This window comes from Rhinopithecus bieti, unplaced genomic scaffold (assembly GCF_001698545.2).
Source record: "Rhinopithecus bieti isolate Rb0 unplaced genomic scaffold, ASM169854v2 scaffold_30846, whole genome shotgun sequence".
Taxonomy (NCBI): Eukaryota; Metazoa; Chordata; class Mammalia; order Primates; family Cercopithecidae; genus Rhinopithecus; species Rhinopithecus bieti.
In genome coordinates this window covers 613,631-629,073 of record NW_016814438.1, presented here as the reverse complement: position 1 = coordinate 629,073, position 15,443 = coordinate 613,631, and the positions used below count along the sequence as shown (strand labels likewise).

Genomic DNA, 15,443 nt, shown 5'->3' with positions numbered 1-15,443 from the left:
AAAAAAAAAAAAAAAAAAAAAAAAAAAAAGAAAGATGACAGAGCCATTTTAAGAGAGAATCAAACTAAAGTTCTGGAACTGAAAAACTCACTACAGGAATTTCATAGTATAGTTGTAAGCATTAGCAACGTAATAGACCAAGCTGAGGAAAGAATCTCAAGCTCAAAGACTGGTCTTTTGAATCAATGTAGTCAGACAAAAATAAAGAAAAAATATTTTTTAACTGAGCAAAACCTCCAAGAAATACGGGATTATGTAAGGAGAACTAAACTACAATCCATGCTGGTATTCCCAAGAGAGAAGGAGAAAGAGTAAACAACTTGGAAAATGTATTTGAGGATATAATTCATGAACACGTCCCCAATTTCACTAGAGAGGTTGACAGGCAAATTCAAGAAATACAGAAAACCCCTTAAAGATACTATACAAGATGACCATCCCCAAGAAACATAGTCATCAGATTCTCTAAGATTAACATGAAAGAAAAAAAATCTTACAGGCACCTAGAAAAAAGGGTCAGGGCCGGGCGCGGTGGCTCACGCCTGTAATCCCAGCTCTCAGGGAGGCAGAGGCGGGAGGATAGCTTGAGCCCAGGAGTTCGAGACCTGCCTGGGTAATACAGCGAGACCCCGTTCTCCACAAAAAGGAAAAAAAAAAAAAAAAAAAAAAGAAAAAAGGGTCAGGTCACTTACAAAGGAAATTTCATCAAGCTAACAGCAGACTTCTCAGCAGAAACCTTATAAACCAGAAGAGATTGGGGGTCTATTTTCAGCATCCTCAGAGAAAAGACATTCCAACCAAGAATTTCATATGCAGCCAAACTAAGTTTCATACACAAAGGAGAAATACAATCCTTTCCAGACAAGCATAAGGGAATTTGTTACCACCAGACCAGCCATACAAGATGTCCTTGAGGGAGTTCTAAACAGAAATCAAATAATGATACCTGCTACCACAGCAACACACTGAAGTGCATAGCCATAGACCCTATAGGGCAACTATACAATCAAGTCTACAAAACAACTAATAACAGGATGACAGGATCAAAACATCGTATATCTATAGTAACCTTGAATATAAATGGCCTAAACGCTCCACTTAAAATGCACGAAGTGGCAAGCTGGATTAAAAAAACAGACCCAAGTGTCTTCAAGAGACCTATCTAACATATAATGACAACCACACGCTCAAGGTAAAAGAATGGAGAAAGACCTATCATGCAAATAGAAAACAAAAAAAGAGTGGAGGACAATATTCTTGTTTCAGGAAAAAAAAAAAAAGATTTTAAAATAACAACAAGTCAAAACTGACAAAGAAGGGCATTATATGACAATGAAGAGTTCAATTCAAAGAGGACTTAACTATCCTAAATATATACATACCCAACATTGGAGCACCCAGATTTGTAAAACAGGTACTTTCAGGTCTGTGAAAATACTTAGGCACATAATAATAGTGGGAGACTTCAACATTCCACTGACAGTATTAGATAGATTATCAATGCAGAAAACTAAGAAGGAATAATGAACTTAAACTAGACACTTCACTAATTGGACCTAATAAACATCTACAGAATTTCTATCCAACAATGATAGAATATACATTCATCTTGTTTGTACATGGAACATATTCTAAGATCTACATGCTTTATTTGTAAAGTAAGACTCAATAAATGCAAAGAAATAAAAATCATACCAAACATACTGTCAGACCACAGTGCAATAAAAATAGAAATCAAAACCAAGAAGATCTCTCAAACCACACAATTACATAGGAATTAAACAACTTACTCCTGAATGACTTTTGGGTGAATAATAACTTTAAGGCAGAAATAACAAATTCTTTGAAATTAATGAAAACAGAGATGTGACTTACTAAAATCTCCAATATTCAGTGAAAGCAGTGTTAAGAGAAAAGTTTACAGCATTAAATGCCTGCATTAAGAAGTTAGAAAGATCTCACATTAACAATGTAACATTACACCTAGAGAATCTAGAAAAACAAGAACAAACTAGCCTCAAAGCTAGCAGAAGAAAACAAATAACTAAAATCAGAGCAGAAGTGAATAAAATCAAGATGCAAAAATATATGCAAAAGATCAGCAAAACTGATAGTTGTTTCTTTAAAAGGATAAACAAGATTTATAGACCACTAGCCAGAATAACAGAAATAAAGAGAAGACTCAAATAAGCACAATCAGAAATGACAAAGATAACATTACAGCTGATCTCACAGAAATGCAAAAGATCCTCAGAGACTATTGTGATCACCTCTATGCACACAAGCTAGAAAATCTAGAGAAAATGGATAAATTCCTGGAAACATACAACCTCCTAAGATTGAACCAAGAAGAAGTTGAAACCCTACGTAACCCAATAATTAGTTCTGAAACTGAATAAGGGCGAAGCTAACTGTTCCAAAAAAATCTAGGAAGAGGGACCCCTCCCTAACCTATTCTACAAAGCCAATGTCATTCTGATACCCAAATTTGACAGATACACAGCATAAAAGAAAACTTCAAGCCAATATCCCTTATATGAACATAGATACAAAAATTTCTCAACAAAATACTAGCAAACTGAATCCAGCAGCACATCCAAAAGGTAATTCACTACAATCAAGTAGGCTTTATTTCTGGGATGTGAGGTTGGCTCCATATATGCAAATCAATAAATATGATTCATTGCATAAGCAGAATTAAAAACAAAATTCATATGATTATCTCAATAGATTTAGAAAATGCTTTGGATAAAATTCAGCATCCTTTGTGATAAAAATTCTCAACCAACTAGGCATCAAAGAAACATACCTCAAAATAATAAAAGCCATCTATGAAAGTCCTATAGTCAACATATGATGTGGGCAAAGCTGGAAGCATTCCCATTGAGAACTGGAATAAGACAAGGATGCCCACTCTCACCACTCTTACAACATGGTACTTGAAGTCCTAGCCAAAGGAATCAAGCAAGAGAAAGAAATAAAAGGCATCCAAATAGGACAAGAAGTCAAACTGTCTCTCTTTCCTGGAGAATAGAAAATTATGTATACTGTATATTCTACGAGAGTATAAAATACTATGATTCTCTACCTAGCAAAACCCTAAATACTCCACCAAAAGGCTCCTAGAACTGATGAAGCATTTCAGTAAAGTTTCAGAATATAAAATCAATGTACGAAAGTCAGTAGCACTTATATACAACAATAACATTAAAGCTGAGAGCCAAATAACAATGCAATCCTATTTACAGTAGCCACAAAAAGATTTAAAAACCTAGGAATCCATCTAACCAAAAAGGGGAAAGATCTCTGCAAGGAGAACTGAAACACTGCTGAAAGAAATCAGAGATGACACAAACAAATGGAAAACCATTCCATCCTCATGGAGTGCAAGAATCAGTACCGTTGAAATGGTCATACTGACCAAAGTGGTTTACAAATTCAATACCATTCTTATCACATTACCAACATTATTTTTCACAGAATAAGAAAATACTAATCTAAAATCCATATGTGGCCAGATGCAGTGGCTCATGCCTGTAACCCCAGCAGTTTGGGAGGCCAAGGTGTGTGGATCACAAGGTTAGGAGTTTGAGACCAGCCTGACCAACAGAGCGAAACCCCATCTCTACTAAACATACAAAATTAGCTGGGCGTGGTGGCATGCACCTGTAATCCCAGCTACTCAGGAGCCTGAGGCAGGGGAATCACTTGAACCCAGGAGGTGGAGGTTGCAGTGAGACGAGATTGCATCATTGCACTCCAACTTGGGTGACAGAGTGAGACTCCATCTTAAATAAATAAGTAAATAAAATTCATATGCAACCAAAAAAGATGCTGAATAGCCTAAGGAATCCTAAGCAAAAAGAACAGAGCTGGAGGCATCACATTACCTGACTTCAACTACACTACAAGGCTACTGAAACCAAACAGCATAGTACTGGTTCAAAAATAGACACATAGACCAATGAAACAGCATAGAGAACCCAGAAGTAAAGCCACACACTTAAAGCCATCTGATCTTTGACAAAGTCCACAAAAACAAGCAATAGGGAAAGGGTTCTGTATTCAATTAATGGTGCTGGGATAACTGGCTATTCATATATAGAAGAATGAAACTGGGCCTTTTATCATACACCTTTTATCATATACAAAATTTAACTTAAGATGGATTAAGACTTAAATATAAGACCTCAAACTATAAAAATCCTAAAGGAAAACCCAGGAAATACCCTTCTCGACATTGGTATTGACAAATAATTTATGGCAAAGTCCTCAAAAGGAATTTCAACAAAAACAAAAATTGACAAATGAGACCTAATTAAACTAAAGAGCTTCTACACGTCAAGAGAAACTATCAAGGGAATAATAACCAATTTACAGAATGGGAGAAAATAATCTGCAAACTATACATTGACAAAGGTCTAATATTCAGAATCTACAGGGAATTTAAACAAACAAACAGGCCAAAAAACAAATAACTCCACTTCTCTCAAGAGAAGACATGCAAGTAGCCAAAAAAACATATGAAAGATTGCTCATCATCACTAATCATCAGAGAAGTGCAAATCAAAACCACAGTGAGATACCACCTCATAGCAGTTAGAAAGACTTTTGTTAATAGGTCAAAAAATAATAGATGTTGGTGGGGATGTGGTGAAAAGGGAATGCTTTTACACTGTAGATGGGAACGTAAATTACTTCTGCCACTGTGAAAAGCAGTTTGGAGATTTCTCAAAGAACTAAGAGTTGAACTACCTTTTCACCCAGCAATCCCATTACTAGGTATCTACCCAAAGAATAATAAATCATTCTACCAAAAAGACACATGCATATATTTATCACAGCACTATTCACAATAACAAAGACATGGAATCAACCCAGGTGCCCATTAGTGGTGGATTGGGTAAAGAAAATGTACATACATTCACATGGAATACTACACAGCCATTAAAAAAAAATCATATCCTTTGTGGCAACATGGATGCAGCTGGAGGCCATCATCCTGAGCAAACTAACGCAGAAACAGAAAGCCAAATACTGCGTGTTCTCCCTTATAAGTGAGTACTAAACATTGGATACACATGGACATAAACATGGGAACAATAGATACTGGGGAATATCAGAGGGGATAGGGAGGGAGGGAGGGTTGCAAGGGCTGAAACACATCCTAGTTAGGACCATGCTCACTTCCTGGATTACAGGTTTGACTGTACTCCAAACCTCAGTGTCACACAATAACAAACCTGCGCATGTACCCCTGGAATCTACAATAAAAGCTGGAAAAAAATTGTAATTTGCAAAATTCCAAGGAAAAATCAGAAATGTCAAATTTAGAAGATTTTTTATAATAAAACAAAAGTAAATAAAACAAAATGGTGGAAAGAAGCACAATCTTTGAACTCAGACCTTGTTTAGAATCTAGAATCAGCCACTTTCTGAATGACCATGCGTTACTTAACCTATTAAAGCCTCAGTTTTCTCTGTAATGAATGGGATACTGCTATCTACTTCATAGCATTGTGGTTAAAAAAAAAAAAAAAAATAGCAATAACATATGAATGCCTAAAAGAGTTCCTGGAACTAGATACTAGATTATTAATATTGTTGGCTATTATAACATTTATACACAAGCATTTGTCTACCCCCTCTTTCTAAACATGACATTGTTGGTATAACTTTAGGCTATGATTATTTGACTATGTCAAAAGGCAAATATATGCTTCTGCTTTGTGTGCGTGTGTATGTGTGTGCACATATGTGACTATATTTGTGGTTAATGGTAAGCTTTTTAAGTGATCTCTGAAATGTGTGTATGCCCAATTATTAATATATTTTTAAGTATGTTAAGTATATAAGTAGAATCTGCCCTTGATTTACAACGGTTAATTTTTTTCTAGAATAACCTAGCACCCTTTGCAACGTTTTTTTTTTTTTTTCTTTTGTTAACTCATGAGAACTTAGTTCCAGGCTAGATAAGAAATTACAATGTTTTATTTTCAATAGTTTGGTTTTTTTACGTCTTTTTTCTTATTTTGTTGAGACTGTGTTTTTTTTTTTTTTTTTTTTTTCATACTTTAAGTTCTAGGGTACATGTGCATAACGTGCCAGCGTTTTGTTACATATGTATGCCTTGTGCCGTGTTGGTGTGCTGCACCCATCAACTCGTCAGCCACCCATCAATCGTCATTTATATCAGGTTACTCTCGCATCCTCCCCCAACCCCCGAATGATCGTCCTCTCTCTCTTCCTCTCTCTTTCCGATGTGTGATGTTTCCCTTCTTCCGGTCCAAGTGATTCTCATTGTTCTACTTCCACACCATGAGTGTGTTTTTTGGTATTGGTTTCTGCTTCTTGTGATAGTTTGCTAAGAATGATGGCTTTTCAGTGCATCCATTGTCCTGCCAAACGATTTTTTTAACTCATCCTCCCTTTTTTATGCGCCTGCATAGTATTCCAATGCGTTTGTATATGTGCCACTTTTTTTCTTTCTGTCCTTGTATGTGGACATTGGGTTGCCTCTATATATATGTCTTTGCTATTGCTGAATAGTGCCGCAATAAACATACGTGTGCATATGTCTTTATAGCCAGCATTGATTTAAATCCTTTGGGTATATACCCAGTGAATGTTTTTTTTTTTTCTGATGGCTGGGTCATATGGTGCATCTAGTTCTAGATCCTTGAGGAATCGCCTACTGGTTTTCCATAATGGCGTGAACTTAGCTTTAACCCCAATCCCACCAACAGATGTAAAAGTGTTCCATATTTCATCACATCCTTCTCTAGCACCTGTTGCCTTTCCTGACTTTTTAATGATTGCCATCTAACTGCGTGCTGAGATGGTATCTCATTGTGGTTTTGATTTGCATTTCTCTGATGGCCAGTTGATGATGAGCATTTTTTCATGTGTCTGTTGGCTGTATGAATGTCTTCTTTTGAGAAATGTCTGTTCTATCCTTTGGGCCCACTTTTTGATGGGTTGGGTTTGTTTTTTTCTTGTAAATTGTTTGAGTTCTTTGTAGGTTCTGGATTATTAGCCCTTTGTCAGCAATGAGTAGATTGCAAAAATTTTCTCCCATTCTGTAGGCTGGCCTGTTCCACTCTGCCATGGTAGTTTCTTTTGCCCGCTGCCAGAAGCTCTTTAATTAGATCCCATTTGTCAATTTTGGCTTTTGCTGCTGTTAATAGTTTGAGACTGTGATATTTTGCTCTGATACCTTCTTATTTTCATGATTCTCTATTTCTAATCTCTGCATATAAAATACTAAACAGCTAGTGTTTTGTCTGTACATTAAAAGCACCTCTTCTTTTTAAAGAACATCCTCCTCCTTTTAGGGAACTGCCCTTCTCCTCTTTCCAACCCCACGATTCTGAGAAAGAATGCATTCATAGCACCCCTGGTCATACGGTTGATTGATCTAGAGCTGCTCATTGGAATAACATGGTTAGCTAGTAAGAAATAATACTGATAATTAGACCAAATGAATCTCAACTAAACCCAGTGAATCTGAACCTCTGGGGCTGGAGCATGGAAAATCTTTAGTTTTAGAACTATTTGAGTGGTCACATGCACAGTTTAGAAGCTGGCACCTCAGCCAAATCAAGCCAAGCAGATTGTTTCTCAGGATTTTCTACAGTGAAGTATGGGGACAGAGAGGGTCCAGCATTCCCACTGTGTAGTAAAGTGTGAGGTAGAAGACAGAAAAGTGGCTACCATGTGGACTTTCTGCCATATGAAGTAATGTCATCTGAAATAATGAGCCTTCCTGCAGAGAAAGCTAGAGACTGGAGATGAGAGGGAAAGAAGGAGAGAGAGAAAACTGGCAACTTCCAATTCCCATGTTATAACTGTCCCAAGGACCCAATCAGAAACCACCACCCTCTTTCCTATGTATACATGAGCCTTCCCATAAATTCCTCTTATATCCAAGTACCTCAAATCAGGTATGTATACCTTGCCAAAAAGTGGGGCTTTATACAAATGTATCTTGAAGTTGTACTTCAGGCATCACTATTCTGAAGTTGCCAGATAGGTCATGTCCTAGGGTCATATTGCCACAGCCTGTTCTCAAAATAAATGTTGCATTGCTTAGATTCTTCACACTTTCTAAATTTTTTTCTAATTTTCAGCTTTAATTTCTGTGGGTACATAGTAGGTGTATATATTTATGGGGTACATGAGATGTATTGATACAGGCATGCAGTGTGTAATATCATGTATCATGTAAAATGTAGTATCCATCCCTCAAGCATTTGTCCTTTGTGTTTCAAACAATCCAGTTATACTTTTTTTGCTCTTTTAAAATGTACAATTGAATTATTATTTAGACCTTTTCTAAATCTAATCATGTCTTTCACCATGGAGGTAAGATGATAAAGCAAAGCTCTCCAGTAGAACAACATTGGCAGGTTGCTGTAAACTTTAATACCCCAAAGCTTACACATACAGTCTCCTTTAACTCATTACTGTGTCCTAACTTCCAAGAACGAAAGAGCAATTTTCTTAAAGTGGCAGGCAAAAAGAATAACAAGGAACGGGTCTGTGAATTTAGGTCACCACTGCCTAGAAACCTTTCTGATTTGGAAACCAGCAGGCTTTTGTGTGTGCAAAGTGCTTTTGCAGAGTTAACTATTTGAGTCAGATGTCAGAGAAAAAAAAATGTGTGTGTTAGAAATACAGTTTACAGACATTTGGAGGGGCATTAATCTAACTTTTCTTTAGATGTAAGCATCAAAGTCTCAGGAATGAGAAGCGCCTAGTAAACATACCTCAAAGGGCTGAGTTAGATGAATCAGCACAAAATGCATTTAGCTGAAATTCAGCTGCTGACTCCAGCCTTCTCCATTTTTCTCTGTAAGTGCTCTGCTATCTCCTTTCTCTCACCTCACAAACCCTCTGCCACCAGATTATTAACAAGTGCTCTCTTCCAGTTCATTAGTCCAAGTCTTACTGCCCTCACAGCATCTAAACTGACCAATATATTTTCTTCTGTGAATCACTTGTTACAATATTACCCCATCTTTCTTTGACATAGCCCCTGGTTATTACCAGCACATCTAATGCTAGGACAGTCATGTACCACATAACAACATTTTGATCAATGACAAACTGCCTATACGACAGTGGTCCCATAAGATTATAATACCCTATTTGTACTGTACCTTTTCTATGTTTGGATATACAAATATTTACTATTGTGTTGCAATTGTCTATAATATTCAGTATTAACATATTGATTGTACTGGTTTGTAGCCTAAGAGGAATGGTCTGTAACATATAGCCTAGGCTATACCATCTATGTTAGCTTAAGTACATTCTATGGTGTTCGCACAATGATGAAATTGCCTAACAATCTGTTTCTCAGAACATATCTCTGTCATTAAGCAACACATGACTGGATAAGGGTACTTTTAAAACTAACAGCTTTTAGACAAAATCTGCAATGGAAAGACTTGCACAGAAATGACAAGACTCTATGCCCAAGTAGAATGTTCTAATCAAAGTAGATTTATTTCCATAATTTGTGAAAACAAGGTGTGGGTGGCTGAGATTTGGCAAGAAAATGTCTAACTCAGGGGTATGAGTTTAGGATTCTGATGGAGTTACTGAATTCAGATGGAGTTACTGGATTCTGAGAATAACAAAGATCCAGGGAATACACGAAGAGGTCTAACATCTGAATAATATCTGGATCACTAGATTATAGGTCTTAAGAAATGATAAAAGCTGGGAATTTTGCTATTTGCAACTGAACGAATCATAACAGCTTTGGCTCTATTTTTCTGTAGCTTAACTCTCAGGCTGGCAGACAATATAACCTCAGTCATTCCTAGTGCTTTCCCAACTACTTCAGCCATCTCCAGAATTGTCCCGCAGTTCTATGTCTTTACACAGTGACAAGACAGCCCACACATTGTTTGGTTTATCCTCACAAGTAACTGCTATGATAGGCATTGCCTTTCTCTGAATTGTTTCTTTCAATAGTGGACTTTTGTTGGTTATCTCCTCATGTTATTCTTCCTACCCCTTCCTAATTGTCCCTAGATTTTGGTTCAGACAAACCCTGTGCTTTGCTGGAAGCTGACATGACTCCGAATTGCAAGGGTGAGTTTTTATTGATTTAGGCCAATTGATACCCTGGCCTCCATTAGTGGTGGATATGTAACCCAATCCAGTACAATCAGAGCAAATTCCATGATTCTTACTTAGAATTTTGAGGCAGAAGCCCACTGTTCTCCATGAGCACGAAGTAAGGAACCGTATATCTGAAATAGTAGCTTGAAGCTGTTTTGTGACTGTAGGGGTTTCCATCTTTAGAATGAAACCAGAATTTTAGATGGCAGAATAGATAAATGGGGGTAAGAAAACAGTCTTGGTGACATCTACAGACCATAAGTCAAACCATCTTCGAAACTCTCCTTCTGAATCTTTATTACAGAAATCTATTAATACACTTCATTAGCCAGTTTGCATTGGTGCTTTTGTCACATGAAAGTAAACAACAAAACCCTATGACATAGCAGGTCATGAAAATGTTTAGGAAACTGCATAGGGCCCCAACTTCTTCGACATGCTTTAAAATGTCCATCTCTGACAGATATTTTCTCCCCTTTCTCAGTCAACATAATCTTTCCCCACCCTACCCACCCCCGATTTTGGAAACCTCACTCTTGTTCTCTTCTTCATCAAGACTTTATGCTTTTGTAGAGAATTCCTGTTCTCCCTTGTACCTTCTCTCCAAACCCTTTAGTTTTCTGATGTGTTTATTAGGTTTTGAAAACAAAAGCAGGGAAATCTTTGCAGGCTACTTCTGAGTTCAACCCTGCTTCTCCCTGCTTCCTCCTATGAGGAATATCTGCTTCAATGGGAAGAAAAGAAAAGGAAAAACACAGAGAGAAGTCATAAAAACACTAGTAGCTCAAAATAGAGCCTAGTTACACAGAGATGAACATTAGGAAAAACTGAGAGTTATTTCAAGCATTTGAGCAATTGTTAGAATTCATGAGTTTACAAGCTTATATTTTATCCATTTACCTTGATGTTGATGAGCCTGATGCATTTTAAACTCTCAGATTATCTATCCTTTGAAGAAAAGGAATGTATGTATTATGAAAACAGGCATTAAAACCTGTTTGGTGAATTACATGGTTTTAAAATGTAAGATGTTTGGTCTATATAGACTTAAATTAAAATACACATATAGTCATTTAGAAAATGTCACCTTGGATTTAACTCAATATTACTAATCAGATTTATTGACTCTAAAATTGCTCTTCAGTCTATTACCATTTTTACCTAACCAACTTCTTCTCACTATTCAAAACCCAGCTAATCTGTTATCTCCCCTGAAAAGTCTTGTCAAATATCCCCATTCAGAGTTAACTTGTCCCTTCTCTTCATTACTTCAAGGCTTTCTTCTTATAATGTGTTCACATGTGCCTACCTTTTATATACTGACTAAAAAATGAGTATCATGTTTTATTTGCCTTATATTCCAAGCACCTGGCACAAGGTAGATGCTCAATGTTGAAACTGAAATTCTACAAAGAATTTCACTGTATCAGTCAAGATAGATTACTCAAAAATCTCAATGACCTACCAGATTGTAAGTTTGTATCTTATCCTATTTTAGTCTTCCAAGGACAGAGACTCACTGTATTAGAGTCTCCAGAGAAAAAGAACCAATAGGATATACCTATATCTATATCTATATCTATATCTATATCTATATCTATGAGGGGATTTAGTATGAGAATTGGCTTATGTAATTATGGAGGTTGAGAATTAACACAATCTGCCATCTGCAAGCCAGAGAATTAAGAAAGTCAGTGGTACAATTAACTCAGTCTGATGCCAAACACCTGAGAAGAGGGGACAACAAGGGGCAGTATCCATATAAAATTATAGAAACCAAAGTTCTGAAAACCTGGAGCTCTGATGTCCCAAGGTAGGAGGAGATAATGATTGTCCCATCTCCAGAAGAGAGCAAATTTGTCCTTCCTCTGCCTTTTTGTTCTATCTGGGACCTCAACAGATTGGATGACTCCCACCCACATTGGTGAGGGAGAACTTCTTTACTCAGTCTACTGATTCAAATGATAATCTATTCCAGAGCCGCCCTCACAGACACACCAGAAGCAATATTATTATCAGCCATTTGGGTATCCCTTAAGCCAGTCAAGATGATGCATAGCATTAATCATCACACTGACCAAGACTTCATCTTGATGTGTTCATATTTGTAATCACAGTCTGGATTTTAAATTTATCTGTGGCAATGACACACAATGCTTTATTCTCATTTTACTGGCCAGAAAGCCAGCCCCCTTTTTTTTTTTTTTTAGATGAGTCTTACTCTGTCTCCAGGCTGGAGTACAGTGGAACAATCTTGGCTCACAGCAACCTCCGCCTCCTGGGTTCAAACAATTCTCCTGCCTCGGTCTCCAAAATAGCTGGGACTACAGAAATGTGCCACCACATGCAGCTAATTTTTGTATTTATAGTAGAGATGGGGTTTCACCATGTTGGCCAGGATGGTCTTGATCTCTTGACCTCATGATCCACCCACCTCAGCCTCCCAAAGTGCTGGGATTACAAGGGTGAGCCACCATACCCGACCAGCAAGTCACCAGATATATTTGAGGTGCAATAAAAATAACCAATATGAAAGTTAAATATACAAATTCCAGGTTGAAAACAATGGAATCAGTACTGTTCTTTTCTTAGAATCACTGAATTATGATTAGAAAACTAAAGTTTCCAGAGATTATTGACTTGCTTAAGATCACAAGACAATACAGGTGTTCCTTTCTTCTTCGATACATTTCCTCTTTAAAAGCTAGCTCCTACCTTCAAGAATTTCACATTCTATTGATTAAAAAAAAAAAAAAAAATTGTTGATATCTTAATATACAAACCTATGAACTAAAACATGGCTCAATAAAACTAATGTTAGTAAGCAGGTTTATCACTACACAATGATGAGCCTCTAGTAGTTAAATAATTTTTTTGAGGATACACCTGCAGCCACTAATAGAATGTTAACTAACTTGGCTCCTGTTCACTTTGATTTTAGCTGAACCAAAAGAAAATCTGGAGTCCAGCAGTATAAGGCCCTAAAGGGCTAAATTTTTCCTTAGTTTATTTTTTTTCATTTGGCATTTCATCACTAGAATAATCAATTTAGTCTTCCAGCAAAAGACAAAGGATAAAAACTAGTTTTTCCTCTTGATAGTGTGTGTTTGTTTATGCATACATGTAACAGATATACAAATATGTATATACAAGTATAAACATATATGTACAAATATATGTATGCATACGTGTATACATTTTCATCTATATACTTTTTAATAAGTATATTGTTTCATATATATTTATATACATTCTATATTATATATTATATATGCATGTATTTCTTTCATGTAATTGTATGCAGTTTTGCATGTCATTAGATAGTAAATGGATGGATAGGTAGGTAGATAGATTAGATAGGAAAATAAATGGGAGAAAAGAAAGAATATTCTTTATAGGTTGGGGCCAATGCTCAGTGCATCTGTTTCTAGTGCTGGTAGCAGTGGCAGTGCAACAATGAGCATAACAATCTCTATTGTTTATTGAAGTTTGGACCTTAAATGCTACTCATTCTACAATGGCTCTCTTATATCTTAACAATAAATATGTTACATAAGTTTTGAGTCTCTGTTTTATAGATAAGCAAACTGTGATTCAAAGAAGTTACACATTTGTCCAGGGTCACATAACAAGTCTATGGCAGAGCTGGTTAATCTGTCTTCAATCACTAAGATGCGAGCAGCAAACGTGGAAAACATGGAAGACTTTTTGGAGTAATATGTTCATTCTCTGACTAGCCATGATATAGTCACATTGCCTTCAAGACTTAAGCCCATCTATCAAAAGGAAAACTAAGCCAGATAACAAAGGTAAATATTGAGAGCTTGAAAGCAGCTGTGAGAAAAAGATAAAAACAGTAGGTAGATAGAAATACATTTATTTTTGTTTATGATTATGTCTTAATGTTCGGGAAATAAGCCATACTTCTCCCTGCTCATCTACTTAACTTATTCAAAGCTCAGTAACCTTGCCCTAACCCCAGGGAAAAACAATAATAGAAGTGATATCACATCCTGCGTGTTTAGCATTCTTGTAATTCATGAACAGGAATATGGTTAAATCAGTGTTCCAATTGTGTTGTAGACATTTTTCTCATAAAAACATATCTATATTTCCTGAAACTTAAAATCAATGAGGTGCTTAGGTCTATGCATGCAGCATTATTGTTTTACTTGTTTGACATAATGTATACATTATGATACACCTCATATTTCATATTACTTCACTATTTTCAAATTATTTTTTAGGTATTCATTTTATTCTCCGAAGTACCCTGTGAAACACGAAAAGGAAATGTGATGCTCCTCATTTTGCAAATAAGAAAACAAATGCTCAGGAAGGGTTTACATGGGTTCCTGAGGGTTGCTCAATACATAGCAAAGGGCAGTCTGAAATTCACATCTTTAACTTCCAGCTTCATTCCTTTCCCACTATCTCTTGTGATTGTGTTTTTTTAATATATAATTTTAATACCATACAATTTCAGTTAATCATCCTACTCAGGTGAAACTAACTGAAAATATCAAAATATGGTCATTGATTTCTCATCCAAACTAAGCTGAAATCAAAAGAAATACTTCTCTTATAACAAATTGGATTTTAAATCACACCAAGTTATTTAAATTTACTTTTCTAAAATCAACAGTTATAAATATTAAGTACTATGAAAGACATATCTACATACCAAGTTTTTATCTTGTACCTCCAGTGAGAACTGTTTAGCCCTCTAAATTTGGAACATTACTGTTTGAAAGCCTTTTCTTAAACTGGTTTGAATTTTCTTCTAGTAATTTCTGTGTATTTTTACAAATATAGCAAAGTGTTTTTGAGTGTGGCCTTTGTAGTCATTTAGCCTGAAATCAAACTGTAACTTTATTTAACACTTACCTGCTTTGTGAATGTGGGCCTCTCTGTGGCTCAGTATTCTCATCTGTACAGCGGGGATAATAATAATACCTACCTCCAGGCCGGGCACGGTGGCTCAAGCCTGTAATCCCAGTACTTTGGGAGGCCGAGACGGGTGGATCACGAGGTCAGGAGATCGAGACCATCCTGGCTAACACGGTGAAACCCCATCTCTACTAAAAGTACAAAAAACTAGCCAGGTGAGTTGGCAGGCGCCTGTAGTCCCAGCTACTCGGGAGGCTGAGGCAGGAGAATGGCGTAAACCCGGGAGGCGGAGGTTGCAGTGAGCTGAGATCCGGCGACTGCACTCCAGCCCAGGCGACAGAGCGAGACTCCGTCTCAAAAAAAAAAAAAAAAAGTACCTACCTCCAAAGATTCCTGTGAGGACTAAGTAAGTCCAAAAA

The 15,443-nt window shown here is 36.6% G+C and overlaps 1 protein-coding gene across 6 annotated transcripts in view; it reads left to right on the top strand.

The window, feature by feature from the left end:
* The window catches only part of DLG2 (discs large MAGUK scaffold protein 2), a 2,095,027-nt gene that overhangs the window by 1,546,882 nt on the left and 532,702 nt on the right, over positions 1–15,443 (top strand). The gene's annotated exons all lie outside the window — the stretch shown is intronic.